Source organism: Muscardinus avellanarius (genome assembly GCF_963383645.1).
Source record: "Muscardinus avellanarius genome assembly, chromosome: 6".
NCBI classification, from domain to species: Eukaryota; Metazoa; Chordata; class Mammalia; order Rodentia; family Gliridae; genus Muscardinus; species Muscardinus avellanarius.
In genome coordinates, this window is record NC_137791.1 from 130,114,309 (window position 1) to 130,130,513 (window position 16,205).

Consider the following 16,205-nt stretch of genomic DNA (forward strand, 5'->3'; position numbering starts at 1 on the left):
ACATTTTGGAAAACCTTTTCTCTCTTCTGCTCTTTATTATGATTACACTTTGATAAAATGTTAATTTATCCTAAAATCTCTTTTGATATTCAATCTAATATAAAAAATGTGTGGCCTTATATCTGCCCCAAGTTTCCCCTATAGTAATACCAATACTATGAAGACTAGGAGAGTAGACAAGATTTCTGGTTCTCCAGTCAGATAAATTAGGTGGAATATCAGCTCTGTGTCAAACTTTGTGATTCAGCTGAGCCCCACATATTTGTTATGTTCCTATCAAGTGAGCCTGTGCATATCCTCTTGGTGACATTCAAGACACGCGAGCTACCACAGGCCCACTGTCATCTCCACACTGTCCTATTGGCCAAAGCAAGTACTACTGATGAATGTGGAGTGGAGGACACTGCCAAGTTACAAGATAAAGGATGTCAATAGCCCACTCTTTTAGAGAACCTATAATACACTATGATTCTTGCTAAGTTGCTGGTATTGGTTAATATGCAACAATGTTATTATGATTTTTCAGACCAAAAAACATGGGCTTATAAAGCTTATGTAAATGGCTAAAAGTCACATAACTAATAAGGTATAAAATCTGAGTTTGAATCAAAATATGTGTGACTCCAGATCTTCCCCTCTTAAAGCCAAAATGATGTAGCCTTTGTCAATTCACCATACTTTGATAAAGCTGGAAATTTAGACAGGAGCCATGATCATGTGACATATGGCATTGGGATGCCAAATTACTATGTAATATAACTCTCCTTGGGGCAGAGTAACACATTTTTCTCATTATGTGATCCTACTTACCCCAATTCCCTGGTTTAAAATTCTAATTTAATGTGGTTAACATAGTCACTTAACCTTTCTATCTTAATTTTTCACCTGTAAAAAAGGAATCAAATTTAAATAGCTTTGTTTTGTAAATTACCTGATAAAATGCCAATTATTTATAACAAGGCCAAGTACCATTTATATAAGGCTTACTACATGTCAAGCACTATTTAAGCTACTGTTGATCAATTAGCACACTTACCCCTCATAAGGATCTATAGAGATAGTACTATGATTCTCAGTTTATGCATAAGAAGACTGAAACACCAATAGCTTAACCAACCTTCCTCAGCTCACAGAGCTAATAAAGAGCAGAGTGATATCCTAACTGAGAAATATGTTTCTTGATATCAACCCTCACATACAAAACAGTCTGATTGCCAGCAACCGCACTGATTTTTATTGTGGTTGATGTTTTGTTACTTCAGAGAAGGTTCTGGAGACATAGACCTACACCAGTGTTCTGCCATGGGGCTCATTAACCCCCAGCTGTGAAAGGACAGCCTGATGACCCAGCGAGAACTAGATAAGGACCTTGAAGATTCTCCTTTCCTGAAAAGGAGGGCTGAAACACTGGGCTGCAGGAATTCCACTTGGGCTGCTGCTCTCACTGTAGATTAAAAACAAACAACCCTCAAGAGACCCACTTGTCAGGCCCTAAACCGGATCTTCTGGCAGGGAGCAGAGGAGGCACTTAACACTTAAAGTCATGTCCCTGAAGTGTTTGCTGCTTCTACAAAGATTGATCTGAATGCCCCAAATAAATAAAATGAGCTGAACTGAAGGCATCCCTCAGCTGCTCAGCAAAGACATTCCATATGAATCACACACACACACACACACACACACACACAACCCAGGGCCGCCTTATAGCTCAGACTCTTGTCCCAAAATCAAATCCTGTCCTTTCTGGCAATGTGTAAGTGGATACTGGTGAATCACAATAACAGAGACTCATTCCATCCCATTATCAGAATTATGGAATATTGTTGAGAACACAGAGGATCAGACAGGTTGACTAGTTGGCCCAAGACCATATTGCTAAGATGCGGTAGGACCAATGTATTTCTCTATCTCTCTTGCTTCTGATTTTTCAACCATAATAATGTTTGGGGAAAGTTTGTCTCAGAAAATGTGGTTGTCTCTAATCAACAGCAAACTAGCGCCTCCTCTGAACAATTCCTACATCTCTGCCAATAAAAAGAAAAAAGTAAATATTAGAATAAGATGATAAAAAAAATAAGCCGGGCGTGGTGGCACATGCTTGTAATCCCAGCATTCAGGAGGCTGAGACCAGAAGATCACGGTTCGCGGACAGCCTCAGCTATCTAGTGAGGCCCTCTGCAACTCAGTGAGACCCAGCAAAATAAAGAATAAAATATAGGGCAGGGGGTGTAGCTCGGAGGTCAAATGCCCCTGGGTTCTAGCCCCAGACCCGCAAAAAGAAAAAGATGATTAAATTAAAGACAAAAGCATCTTCCTTTGAAATTCTATCACTTAATACATTTAGAAGTAAAAAAAAAAAAAAAAAAAAAAAACCATTCACAAGAAAGGACCTAAAATATTTGCTCTGTTGGTGACTTTTCCAAGTGGTATTTTTGGATAAGTCGTGTCATAGACAAATATTTTAACTAGGAATAACATAATTATAAGGTAATTTAGGAAATAGTAACAAAGGCAATGCTTGTTCACCATACCATTTCCTCTTCCTATACATACAAAGGTCTGTATTTCCAAGTCTACCTTAAAATTAAGTGAAACCATTAAACTGAGTTCTTGCCAATAGAATATGCTCAAAAATTATGTAGGCCATTTCCAGTCATTCTATCATCAATAATTTATTCTAGCCATAAATAAATCCAGAATCCCCATATTAATTTAATCAAGATGTTCTTCTCATTTTTATATAACTTCCCTCAAAAAATTAAAGCTTTCTGCAGGTTAATATTATCATTTAGAGCCTCCAGAAATTTTCTTTTTTTTTTTTTTTTCTGGTACTGAGGATGGAACCCAGGGGCCTTCTACCTCTGGGCTACACTCCCAGACCTAATTTATATTTTATTTGGGAACAGGGTCTCTTAAGCCAGCTGAGGCTGACTTCGAACCTGCACAATCCTCCTGTCTCAGCCTCACAAGTGCAGGGATTACAAGTGTGCACCACCACGCCCGGCTAGAGCCTCTAGAAACTTCTATACAAAATGTTGAGCACTAAATTAAAAAATTGCAGATCATACCAAGAAAAAAGAATGATCAAAATAAAAAAAAATAGACAATAGAAACTCACCCGAAGGTGACAACACAAATGGATTGTCAAAATGACTTTTGAAAGAACTATGATTAATAAATTTAATAAAATATATGACAGCCTGAAGATTATTATCATCTAAAATTTGATATCAATTGAAAAGGTAAAACAAACTAGTTGGTGTCATTTCAGTGCCTATTCACCAAGATAGCACCAAAAATTAAAAAAGTTTCCTGTCCCTCCAAAGCCAAACTTTGAAGATAGAGAAGGCAAGGGTGAAAGTATCTCGGCCAAAGAAAAAGAACAACAACAATAACAAAAACAACAAAACTGAGTATCACCCACTTTCCAACAAGTCAAGACACTTCAGTACTATAGACTGTCCAAATATCCTTGCAAGAGAGCCCCCAGGAGAAATCAAGCTCCCTCTGACTCCTAGACTATCATCAAATTCCCCGACCATTGAGGTTTCCATGAGGAAGATATTAGGAAACAACACACTAGTGCTCATTGTGAGTGTCAAGGCAAACAAGCACCATATCAAACAGGTCACGAAGAAGCTCTATAACATTTGTGTGACCAAGATCAATTCCCCAGCCAGGCCTGAGAGAGAAGCATATATATGCTCAGCTGGCTCCTAATTATGATACTTTGAGTGTTGCCAATAAAACTGAGATCATCTAAACTGAGTCCAGCTGGCTAATTCTAAATATAATTTTTTTGGCATTAAAAGAAGAAAAACATAATAACTGAAATTAGAATTCAAAGGCAAGTTAAAGAAATCAGAAACAGAAAATTAGTGAACTGGAATGCAGATCAGTTTTAAAAATCTAGATTTATGCAAAGAATAAAAAATATAGAAAAAAGTGAAGGAAGTATTAGAGACATGGAGGAAATATCTAACATGTGTGTAATTGGAGCCTCAGAGAAAATGAGAGAAATAATTGATTTAAAAAGTATCTACAGCTGGGCGTGTTGGCACATGCTTGTAATCCCCGCGCTTGGGAGGCAGAGACAGGAGGATCACGCAGGTTCGAAGCCAGCCGCACGCGCTGACTTAGGAGACCCTGTTTCCAAAATAATAATGTAAAAATAGGTCTGGGAGTGTAGCCCGGAGGGAGAAGGGCTTCCAGGAACCCCAGTACCACCAATAAATAAATAAATAAATAAATAAATAAATAAATAAATAAATAAATAAAATAAAATAAAAAGTATCTAAAGACAGACTGGCTCAGAACTTCCCCATACTGTAGAAGAACAAGAAGTTACAGACGTACTACTAGTTCAGAACCTGAACAACATGAATACAAAATAAGTCACCAAAATACCATAAAAACACTGTTGGAAAACACAATAGAGTGAAAATCTTCAAAGCAGAGAAGAAAAAAAATCCTCTTCTAACTTCTTAGCTGAAATTATGAAAGCCAAAGACAACATAATGATTTCTTTAAAATACTGAACAAATGAGCCTGGCATGCCGGTGACCCTGTTCCCAAATAAAATATAAATTAGGTCTGGGAGTGTAGCCCGGAGGTAGAAGGCCCCTGGATTTCATCCCCAGTACCAGAAAAAAAAAGGAAATTTCTGGAGGCTCTAAATGATAATATTAACCTGCAGAAAGCTTTAATTTTTTGAGGGCAGTTATATAAAAATGAGAATCCCAGCATTTGGGAGGCTGAGACAGTAGGATCACAATTCTTGAATAGCCTCAGCTACTTAGTGAGGTCCTTTGCAACTCAGTGAGATCTTGTGTGAATTGTAATTGAAATAAAGGTATGACATGGAGGGATTTGGTCTAAACATTTTTAACTTATTTTTATGATTATTCACCTGGGAACAGGAAGTGAGAGGAATCTAGTGTCTAATATATATCAAGAATTCATTCCATACCACTCCACCAGCCAGGAAATCACAGTATCAAAATAATACATTTCAATCCAATTTCAAAAATTAAAGGATATATTTTCTCTTTTATCACCCTTCCTCCATGCCTTGCTTCAAATCTTTCCTATGTGCTATGTTAACCAACCTTATTTCCCTCCAAAGTCTTCTGTATTTTTCCTCTCAAGAGTACAATGTATTCTGCCATATTACTTTCAATTACCATTTAATAATTTATGAAATTACTCAGCATCATACCTGCAGTATTTCAGTCAGGCCCCATTACATTGTAATGAGGTTTGATTTAACATGGTCATTATAAATGCTGCTAAAGGTTAATAGGGGAAAAAAGTTCCATTCCAATGCATTTGAGTTCAATCATTTAGAAATAAAGTAAGCATCTGTCACTAAGCATAGGACTTTACCTATAAGTAACAGGGTATGATTATTTCCCCATGCAAGTTTGCAGAACTTGAAGGACTACAATCTGGCAGGAACCCAATCTCTGTAAGGCATGGTGTGTAGATAAATTTTCCAAGGATTATTCCATATGATTTGGAGGCAGGACAATTCTTTGTTCAGGGTTGCCTTTTAGATGGCAGAATATTGACCATCCCTAGCCTTTACCCACTAAATTTCTATAATTGTCCCATTTATTATTACAACCAAAAACAGCTTTAAATTTTTCAATATGCCCTATTGGGAGCAGCACTTCTCCCAGTTCATCATTTGAGCACTAGTTTTCAAGTCTAAATAGCCTAGTTTTGAAAGTCCAATTCATACAATTTTTTTAGTATATCAACATAAATAAATATCTCTTTGTAATCTCCTCCATTTTCTAAGGAAAGCAGATTATTTGTGTACTGAGCCCCTTCACTGGCATGCTGGAGTCAGCTCACATAATTTTCAAAGCTAATCCTGTGCCTCTCTTTCCAGCTTTATGTCCAGTGACAACATGGGGGTAGAAATCAGTTGTAGTGGTGGAAGATTTTGAAAACCCAGTTAGCTAGGCATTGATTGTTATACCGTGGTTCTTAGTGGATGTACGAAATAAGTTACATTCTAGGAGCTAGGAAGACCTGAATTGCCATTCATTATGGGGAGAAAAAAATGAAGCTCCTAGGAACAATGGAGAAAGAAGCACTTGACAGCAGGGATAAAGAAAGGGAGAAAAGAACAGAAAATTGATGTCTTGCATTGTTGAGACCATCAGTCTATAAAAACCTCTTCCTAGCTTAAGAAAAAATCTTAAAGTCTGAGAGAAACCAGTAAAGATGCTGAATGTTGCCTGAATGTGACTCCCTTTGTTCACTTGGCAAATATTTATTGGGCACCTAGCAAGTGGTAAGTACCGTCCTTAAAGTTTCATGAGCACTCAAATACAATAAATATAATTACAGAAATATGAGAAAGAGAATTCATGAAAAGTAAATTTTAGAAAACATACAGAAACTTTATGGAGAATTTAAAACTTTCCTTAAAATCAGTGAAGCTCTAAGAAAATCAAACTTGATATGAAAGGAGCAAGAAACTTAATTTCATATAGGAAATAGGAATTCTTCTGGATGTGGTGGCTTGCACTTGTAATCCTAGCATTTGGGAGGCTGGGACAGGAGGATCACAGATCGCAGCCAACCTCAGCTACGTAGTGAGGCCCTTTGCAACTCGGTGAGACCCTGTTTCAAAAAAAAGAATAAAAAATTGGGCTGGGGGTGTAGCTCAGAGGTAGAATGTCCCTGGATTCCATCCCCAGTATCACAAAAAAAAAGGAAAAGAAAGAAAATAGGAATTCCACAAAGACAAAATGGGTGCCATAGTTTGAATGCTGAATGTCCTCAAAGGCCCATGCATTAAAGGCTTGGTTCCCTGAGTGGAAATGGTGTGTTATGATTTGGATTTTGAATATTCCCTAACGCCTCATTGTTAGACAAGGCAGACATGATCAGGGCATGGCTGGAGGTGGGTGTCTGTGGGAATGACCAGGGAAAATGTTTGAGAAATGAGCACTTTCTCCAACATCTGCTCCTGCAATGCTATTGCAGAGACCCAAAACAATGGAACCACCAAATCTTGGACTTAGACCTACAGAACCATTCATTAGCCAAAATAAACTCCCGTTTACTTCATAAGATGCCCCTGTCAGGCATGTTATTATAGTGATGCAAAGCTGAGTAATAGAGTGTGGGCAAAGCAGCCCATTTCCTGACATCAGAGAATGAATCTCTTCCTGTTCCTCAGCCCTGAAGATAGTATCTATCTACAAATTCCTTGACTCTGGCACTCAGTAGATGCTAAACTCAAAGGAACACCATGGCAGCAAGGAGTATGGAGTCCATGCAACACAAAGATACTGTGCTTGGAGAAACCCAAGAGGAAGATAGGCTGTCTTCAAATGTCTGAGGCTGTCAATTTGGAAGAGAAACTAGATGTTTCTTTGCTAGCTTTAAGGGCAGGACTAAAATCCAAGATATAGAAATAATAGGGTGGAGTATTTAATCTTAACAAAAGAAAAAACTTTATGCTAGGCACAGCTCACCAGCAGTAGGACGACCATATTGCATCCCCACTCCACCATGTCAACAAGAAAAAATACAAGCTCTTCCATGACTTCCCAAGTTTTCTCATAATCTGATTACTGCCTGATCCATTCATCAGCTCTAACATCTTCCAAGCCTGCCTGGCATTTAATGTTTATCAAAGATAAGATTCTTGTAGTTTGGCCTCTACCATGTTATTTATTGTCTCAGTGCTTTGCTTCTTCCTGAAATACCTGTCACCTCTTTCTTTTATTTTTTTAATTTTTTATTGGTGCATTATATTCATACATCATATTGAGGTAAAAACTTGTGTGGACATACATGTACACATCACCCATTTAGCCCCTACCCAATTACCACCCCAATCCCTCCCCATCCCTCCTTCCCTTGCTTGGCTTAGTGGTTGACTTTGATATGTTTAAGTACTTTTATGTTTTAGAGAATTTTCTTCTTCCTCCCTCCCATCCCCTCATTTAGGTTGTCTTGTTTGCTCCTCTATAGGATTTCCTTTTTCATCTAGAGTTCCTCCTATGACCCATTTCTCCTTAGCTTTCATGACTAGTTTCTGCTTATGCCTCAGGACTGAACCTTGGCAGCTCTGACTTGCATACCCTTCTTTTCCATCCCCATAACATTCTCCCATGCCTCTCCACCCTTGTCCTTCAACATACTCATAAATAAAACAAATTTTCAACAATGTGGCTATTTACCATCATGGTTGGGTTGAAAACAGCTAAATAGACTTTCATTTCATTTGGGTTCTTTCTGGAATGGTCCATAACAAAAATATAAACTATTCAGCAGGCAAAATATTCACTGGCCTTGGTGACTTTTCCAAACAGACACAGTCATCTTCCAGAGCAGTGGAGGCTGTTGTACAAGGAAAGGCACTTAGAACTACCAACTGAGGCAAGCGTGGCATGTGTATTTAAGTTTTGTGGATAGGAAAAACAATTACAGCTTCAAATACAAACCCTAATCAAATCTCCCCAAGACACTCCAAATTACAATTGCTATTTTGAAATTGAGATGGTTTTCCTTAGTATAACCTTGTTTCTTACTGGGGATTGCTAAGGCTGGCCCTGAACTTAAAATCTTCTTGTCTAAGCCTTCCAAGCACTGAGATTACAAGCATGCACCACCACATTCAGTCATAAGTATAACTTAACCACGGACCAGAAACGTTTTCCATCAGCTCTCAGTAGACTGGTTGTTCTTGTTAAGCTGATCTGATTACTCCCTTTTCTCTTCTTAATCAGTGAATTGATCAAAGACCTTGTATGTTTTGTCCTATAGTTGATGGGGAAGAAGAAATTCAAGTAACTGGCCTGAGACCCATTTCTTTCCTAGTAGTCAAGAGAATGCTATAGGGGGAAAAAAGGAAAATTACTCAATATAATCACCTATAAACATGCTGATAACTGGACCTAATGAATTTGTGATATTACCCAGAGAGAGTAATTATTTGTGGAACCATCTTAACAGATTGTCCCTCTTTGGGGATCATTAGTTTTACAAACCTAAAATCTATGGCTTTATGAGGCATTGCTCCCTCTACATGACACGTGTGTTATACTACTATCTGAGGTATAAAATAAAGATGTTTCTTACCCAGACTCAACCTACCACATGCAGTAACTCACAAACCTGGCATAGAACTGCAATCTCTTTTGCTGACCCACAGGATGCATATCTGATGCTGGAAGAAAAGAGCCAGGAAGCCACAGGGAACGTTCCAGACTTCTTTCTACTTTCCTTGTGTTACTTGACTGCATGTTTGCATAAGTATTAGAAAACTTTGACACTGAGTAAGATCTCTGAATCATACAAGTATAATTTGACAATCCAATCTTTTGTCTTAGTTCACTAGCACACTGCCTGCCTCAATAAGTACTGGTTATACCAAACATCCCAACAGAATGTGCCCTTTTAGAAATCATTTTCCATTGCTACATATATCATCATTTTTGCAGTACTAGGAATGAAACTCAGAGGCATTCTACCTCTGAGGTGCATTCCTAGGCCCGTATTTTTTATTCTTTATTTTGAAACATGGTCTGAGTTGCAAAGGGCCTAAGTAGCTGAGGCTGCCTGCGAACCCAGATCCTCATATCTCAGCCTCCCAAATGTTGGGATTACAACAATGCGCCACCATGCCCAGCTCTACAAAACTCATTTCTAAGTGGCAACTAGCACAGAACTGAGGGCACTGGGGAAGGAAGTGTATCACTCAGCCAGCTGCCACTCAGTTCTTCTGCACAGAACACCATGAGGAAGAGGACACACTGCTTGGTGGAGCATTTGAGTGGCTAAATAGCCTCAGTCAAATACCCACTTTGCTTGTTCCCAACCTCTACTTCCACAAAACACTAGGCATAACCATCATTCATCCAAGACAATGCCAATTGATAGCAAGAATGGCCCCTCCTCCCTGACCAATGACACATGGCTCATTTCCACTGAGACCTCACCAGAGTGGCCTTCATCTATATTCCCACCAACATTCTGTTCAGGATTACATTGATAGTCTCTAAGAAGATTGAGGTTTTCTCTACAGCTCTCCTCCATCTGGTGAGAATCATCCTTAACAGCCCATTTGTGGAAAGCAGGCTTTTCTCAGCCTGCACTTCAAAATTCTTTTAGCCTCTCCCATCTCCAGTTTCAAAGTGGCTTCCACATTTTTAACTGATACAGGAGAACCCTTTTCCTGGTACCAATGTGGTACCATTTGTATGTGTGTGACTTTGAGTTACTAAAACACTTACATGAATTGGGTTGCTTAAAAAATAGCTTTGTTTCTCATAGTTTGGAGGCTGGGAAGTGCAACGTGTCTGGTAAAGGCTTGCCTCTGGGCTCAGAGATGGCGTCTTTCCACTTTGGCTTTACAGGGCTGAAGGGATAAGAGAGTTCTCCAGAACATTTCTCATAAGGGCGCTAATCTCGTCTATGAAACTCTCACCTTTATGATCTAATCACTTCCTAAAGGCCTCACCTTTTTCATATGACATGTTCAGTGTTTAGTATCTACTTCACACATTACATTGGGAATGTTGTGTGATAGCAAGTGCATATTTAATATTCTGGTAAAATCTGTAGTTCTGATGGATTACTGTTATAATGGTTCCAAATATGTTCATCAAATTTTATAAATTTGGATTTTTTCACATTCATTATCTCATTTTATTTACCCCTACCGTCTTGCAAGATGGGCAAGGTTAAAAAAAAAAAATAAACCTGTATGTTCATAAGGCTATAAATTTTCCAAGAAGAGAAAGAGTGACATTTCTTGCTATTTCATAAGGTCTTTGTAATGTCAAACATGGAGTTTTAAAATCGTATTGCAAGAAGTTTTATTTTCAGTTACTTACCTTTAGCCAATGTGTGTGTGTGTGTGTGTGTGTGTGTGTGTGTGTGTGTGTGTCCATGCATGCGCATGCACGTGCACGCAGCATACCACAAGAAGGAAAACATAACTTAGGTGGTTAAATAAACTGGCTAAGGGTGAAGAACTAAGAATAGGACTCCTTGTGTTAAAACTCCATGCAAGGTGTTACAAGAATTTTTTTAAATGGCAAGACATTTTACTGCCTCTCCCTGGAGAAATTAACAGTCTTATGAAGATGTAGGGCTTTTTCATATGCAGTGCATATTATCTAAAATATTTAACCCACCTTAAAAATAAGGTATATGATAATGAGTTTTAAATTGTATTTAGAGATAAAAAAAGTAGAAGGAGCCTTTATTATATTTGACATCTGCAGAAATCGCTCTTTAATAAGAAAGCCAGCAGAATGATGACAACCACTGGATTACAAATACATAACACATATACAGAGCTGGGCACATTGTAGATGTTCCTTAAATCCTTGGCTTTAGAAATAATTAACTTTGGAGCTAGAATATAAATAGAAAGATAATTAAATGACCTTGAATCCTTCCTAGATTCATGCACTGGTAGTCAATGTTTTCTAAAATAACCTACTTAACCAGAGTTTCACTGTCTTTATCAGTGAAATAGAAACTAAAGTAACTTTTAGATTTTCTGTGAAAAGAATTCCAGTTATTGAATTCTTCATTTCCGGATGTGGAGCTCATCTGAATCTCTCAGCCTCCCTTGCAATTCAGTGTGACCAGGATGACTATAGCATCAATGCTAGTACTTGAGAGGCTGAGAAAGGAGGATCATAGGTTTGAGCCAGTGACTTGTGAGAGTAAGTGATAGGTTCTATGTTAAGACCTGGACCATGAACATGCCCAGCCTGCTCCATGTTCTTCTCCCTCAGCTAAAATAATACTAATGAAGAAAATCTTAGAATCATATTTGACCATGGCCGAGCTTCTGTGACCCTATGTGCCTGAAGGATTGAATGGAGCAGAAATGTTCTCCTTCTACAGACCAACCACCTATGCTGCACTGTAATACCCATGCTAGATTCTTAGGCAAAAAGAAAACATACTTTAATTGTGTTTAAATTGCTATATTTTAACTCTTTTTTGTGACATTTTCCCACATAAACTAATATAAATGATAAGGTACTCTTCAATTGTAAGGTATTTTACAGTTTTTCTTCAGTATAATTATTCCAAATTCAGCTCTCAAAGTTTAATTTTTATGAAATATGTCAACTTTAAAGTCAACCTGTTTATTTTAATAATATGTTGTCTACAGTAATGGAAATACCTCTGTTCTTATCACTCTACAATTTCTCTTAAACTACAGCTTTCATCACTTCAATCCAAAGTAAGAAAATTCAGTGGTTTTCTAACACAACCGTATAAAGTGTGACATAATCTGAAGCAAAAATCAAATTTGTCACCACCCTGCAGAAAGAGACAGTTTAAGGAATAGGTCAATTTCTATTTAAAGCTAAGTAAGCCCTGCATAGTGTAACATGTCTGTCTGTCATCTCAGTACTTGAGAGGCTGAGACAGGAGGATCGCAGATTTATGGCCAGCCTCAGTAGCTATGTGAGACCCTCAGAAACTTAGTAAGACCATGCATCAAAGCATAAAATAATAAGGACTGCACAGGGTGTGTCACAGAGCTAAAAGGCTACTAGATTCAAGCCACAGTATCAAAAATTAATTAATTAAGCTGAGATACAGAGAGATAAATGATATAGTGTGATTTAGGAAAAACAAGGAAACCCATTTCTACTGTTCTGCCTGCCCTTCACAGAACATTACTGTGCAAAGAGCATCCATGGGGTTTATTAAACATGCTAATTTGGAATATCAATAAGATACTAAGGATTTTTAGCCTCTCCTGCTTCAATCCATCCTAAATATTACATTCAGTTTACTCTTTATAAAACACCTCTTTATTCTGGTTGTTACAAAATTCGCAAACATATAAGAGCTCCCTCTCATGCTTTACCCTGTCTGTCCTTCAAGAATCCCCCTTTCCGATCTGTCCTTGCATGTCCTCCACCTTACTTCCCACCACTCTCCATCAGTCTCTTCCTGTTCTACACACACCCTCATCTTGCTCTGTTCCTAACACCCTTCATAATGCCTGGAATCAAATCATCCCTGCTTCTTGGTCCTTCTAATTCTTTATTATTATTATTATTATTATTATTGTCAAGGGAGAGTGCTAACGCAGTCCCCCACTACCACAAATTATGCAGTCGAGTTTCTCACATTTGGGGAAATCACAGGGGTCAGCACATCTCTGGAGTGCAATGGATAAGCCTTGCCCTGGGAAAGCCACCTTCGTGATCATGGTATCTCCCCTGCAAGGTAAGTCTGGTCCTGCTGATTCTTGCTCAGACTTATACTTTACCTATACCACAATAGAAGTGCATCCTAAAAGGCCCAGCCCACTTCATTTTTATTTCTGAAATCTATGGCCCTTCAGTTAGTACTACCCAATGGATGTTTAAGTACTCTCTACTTAGTTTTATGTATTTCCCTTTCATTGTATATTGTGGATTTTAAGTTCTATGGGGGAAATTTTTTTATACCAAGAGACACCAGAGTGGAAAATCGATGTATCAAGGGAATAGTATTCTTGTTCTAGAACTTATATTACATAAACTGGGGGAAGGTATTTGATGTCCCTGGTCCTTTGTTTCTACATGATTAGAAGTAAGTTTTAATAAACTTTCCAACTCTAGCATTGGAAAAAATATACTTTACATCTATGCAGTCATGTGACTCTAGCTACTGACAAGTCCCTCACACTTTGTCTTCTTTTCTAAAACTTTTCACAGTCAAGATAAAGGCATTTTCTTTGGAAAGTGGTAAGTTCCCCACTTTTTATGTCATTCAATCAGAAGCTAATGAGATGTTTGTTGGAAGTACTAGAAGTATTGTAGCAAAAAGTCCTATAGTTAGCAGAGTTCTGAATAGACTGCCCCATAAGGGAGGTAGGGTGCTACTCCTACTCCTTACTCTCTGGAATTATGGCCAATAAGATACAGTCATAGGCATCCATTGTCAAGCAGGAGGCCAACTATGGACATATATATTTTGTTATCTCCAGCTGATATAACAAAATACCATAGGCTGGGTGCTTAAACAATAGATTCTTTATTTCTTATAGTTCTAGAAGATGAAAGTTCAAGATGAAGATATTGGCATATACAGTTCCTGGTAAGGGCCTTCTTTCTGATTTGAAGAAAACTTTGATCTTCCTTTCTTTTCATATTGGAACTCAAATTCCCTCATAACCTCATCTAAAGCTAATTACCCAAAGGCCTCACTTCCAAAAGCCATCATATCAATGTTTAGGGCTTCAAAATAAATATATTTTTGAGGCATGAACATTTGTATTGCTATGACACATTTGATCAAACATACTGATCAAACAGCATAGATTAATTGCATTTGTACAATGTATTATAATAATATATATAACAAAAAATGCAAAAATTACTCAACATGCAGGTATTAGATATTTCACAGCCAATTTCTGATAAAATCTAGAGTAAATAATGTGGCTAACCCCTCCCACCTACCAAATATACTTTGAAGGAAGCTGGTGGGTGGGTGCAGAGGGGGAAGCGTGCCTGCAGAACAGAACCTTCCAGTCCAGATACATGATTGGGCCAGAGCCAAAATTAGTCACCTAGTCAGGGACAGAACAAAGAGACAGAGACCTACATTCCCTGTCCACAGAGCATACACCTTGCACTCGCTATGTGTGACCTGAGAAAGGGACCGCCATCAAGTAAGCTATGCCTTCTCTAGCCTGAGAAAGGGGGAGGAGATGCCACAAAGGGTCTTTGTGTTCCTTTTTCCCTGTTACTGAAGGAAACAGAAGGGCTCACTTCTGATAGTTCTCAACATCCTCTCAGAAATACTAATATTGGATTTGCTGTAGCCCCTAGCATGGCAGAGGGCCAACCATCAGGCCATGTGTGTGCCAGCATGTCAGCCCAATAAAAAGGAGCATCTATTTCCATTCTTGGCTAATAGACCTGTTCCCAAGAACTCCTACTGCAGGTTATGTCCTCACCTGCCCCATTCTTTTAGGAAACTCACCCCATATGTGGTATCGCACTGCTGGAGTCTACATTCCTAACTTCAGTCCAGTCTCCCTCCAACTCTGCCACCACCACCCCTTCTCCCTAGAATATGCTCCCCTCCTGGTCCTGGACACGTCAGCTATGAATCTCACTCAACAGCCTGACCAGTACCTGTGAGAAGTCCCCATGATACTGATATAGGACACAAAAATGGCTCAAGTCTAAACTTTGAAAAGAGATATACTGCCGGGTGTGGTGGTGCACGCTTGTAATCCCCACGCTTGGGAGGCGGAGACAGAAGGCTCATGGAGGTTCGAAGCCAGCTGTGCTGGCTTAACAGACCCTGTTTCCAAATAAAAAGTACAAAATAGGTCTGGGAGTGTATCCCAGAGGTAGAAGGGTTTCCAGGAACCCAAGAACCACCGAGAGAGAGAGAGAGAGAGAGAGAGAGAGAGAGAGAGAGAGAGAGAGAGAGAGGAGACTGGCAATTATTTTCCTCTCCTTCCCCCCGAAACCCAGGGCCTAGATCAAAACCATAAAATAACTGCATCTGGCTCCTGGACCAGGAAGACAAGGCATAGGTTAATGATTCTATGGTTTGGGGGAAGACAGCCTTATCTGGGTCTGCATCCTGTCATGCTGAAGCAAACTGGTTTTGTGTAAGTTTTGTGCAAAGCCCCACCGGAGCCAACAAGCCTTTGTAAACATTCCAGATGATCTGCCATTTGGAGGATAAAACCTGTACTCCCCGGTAGCTTGAGGCTGCATTAGGAAGGTTCAGACCCCAATTATACCCCGGTGCACCAGAGTTCCTCCCCTTAGAATAAAATCTGTGACTGTACATCTTCTGAGCCGGTGATCTCTGTTGCATGATATCTGTACCCTACGACAATACAAACCCCAGCATGGGAGAGGAGCTCCATCAGCCTGCAAGTTTTAGCATGCACCTCAACACAATGAACAGCAAGGAGCTAAAAAATGAGCCAGTCATTACCTCGCTTTTATCTCAATGCCTAATAACAATAACAACAAACATTCAGACACAAATGAATTCATGAGTAGTATGTGCTTTGACCCTCAGTGCAAACTCTGAGCTACGTACGCCCATCATCAGTCCCATTAAGTCGGGAAACCAAGGTTTTGAGACCTTGCCCAGGGACCCACAGCAAGTGAGAGATAATAGAGCCAAAATTTACTCCTACGTCTTTCTGGCTTTAGACCTTAAGCCCGCACTCT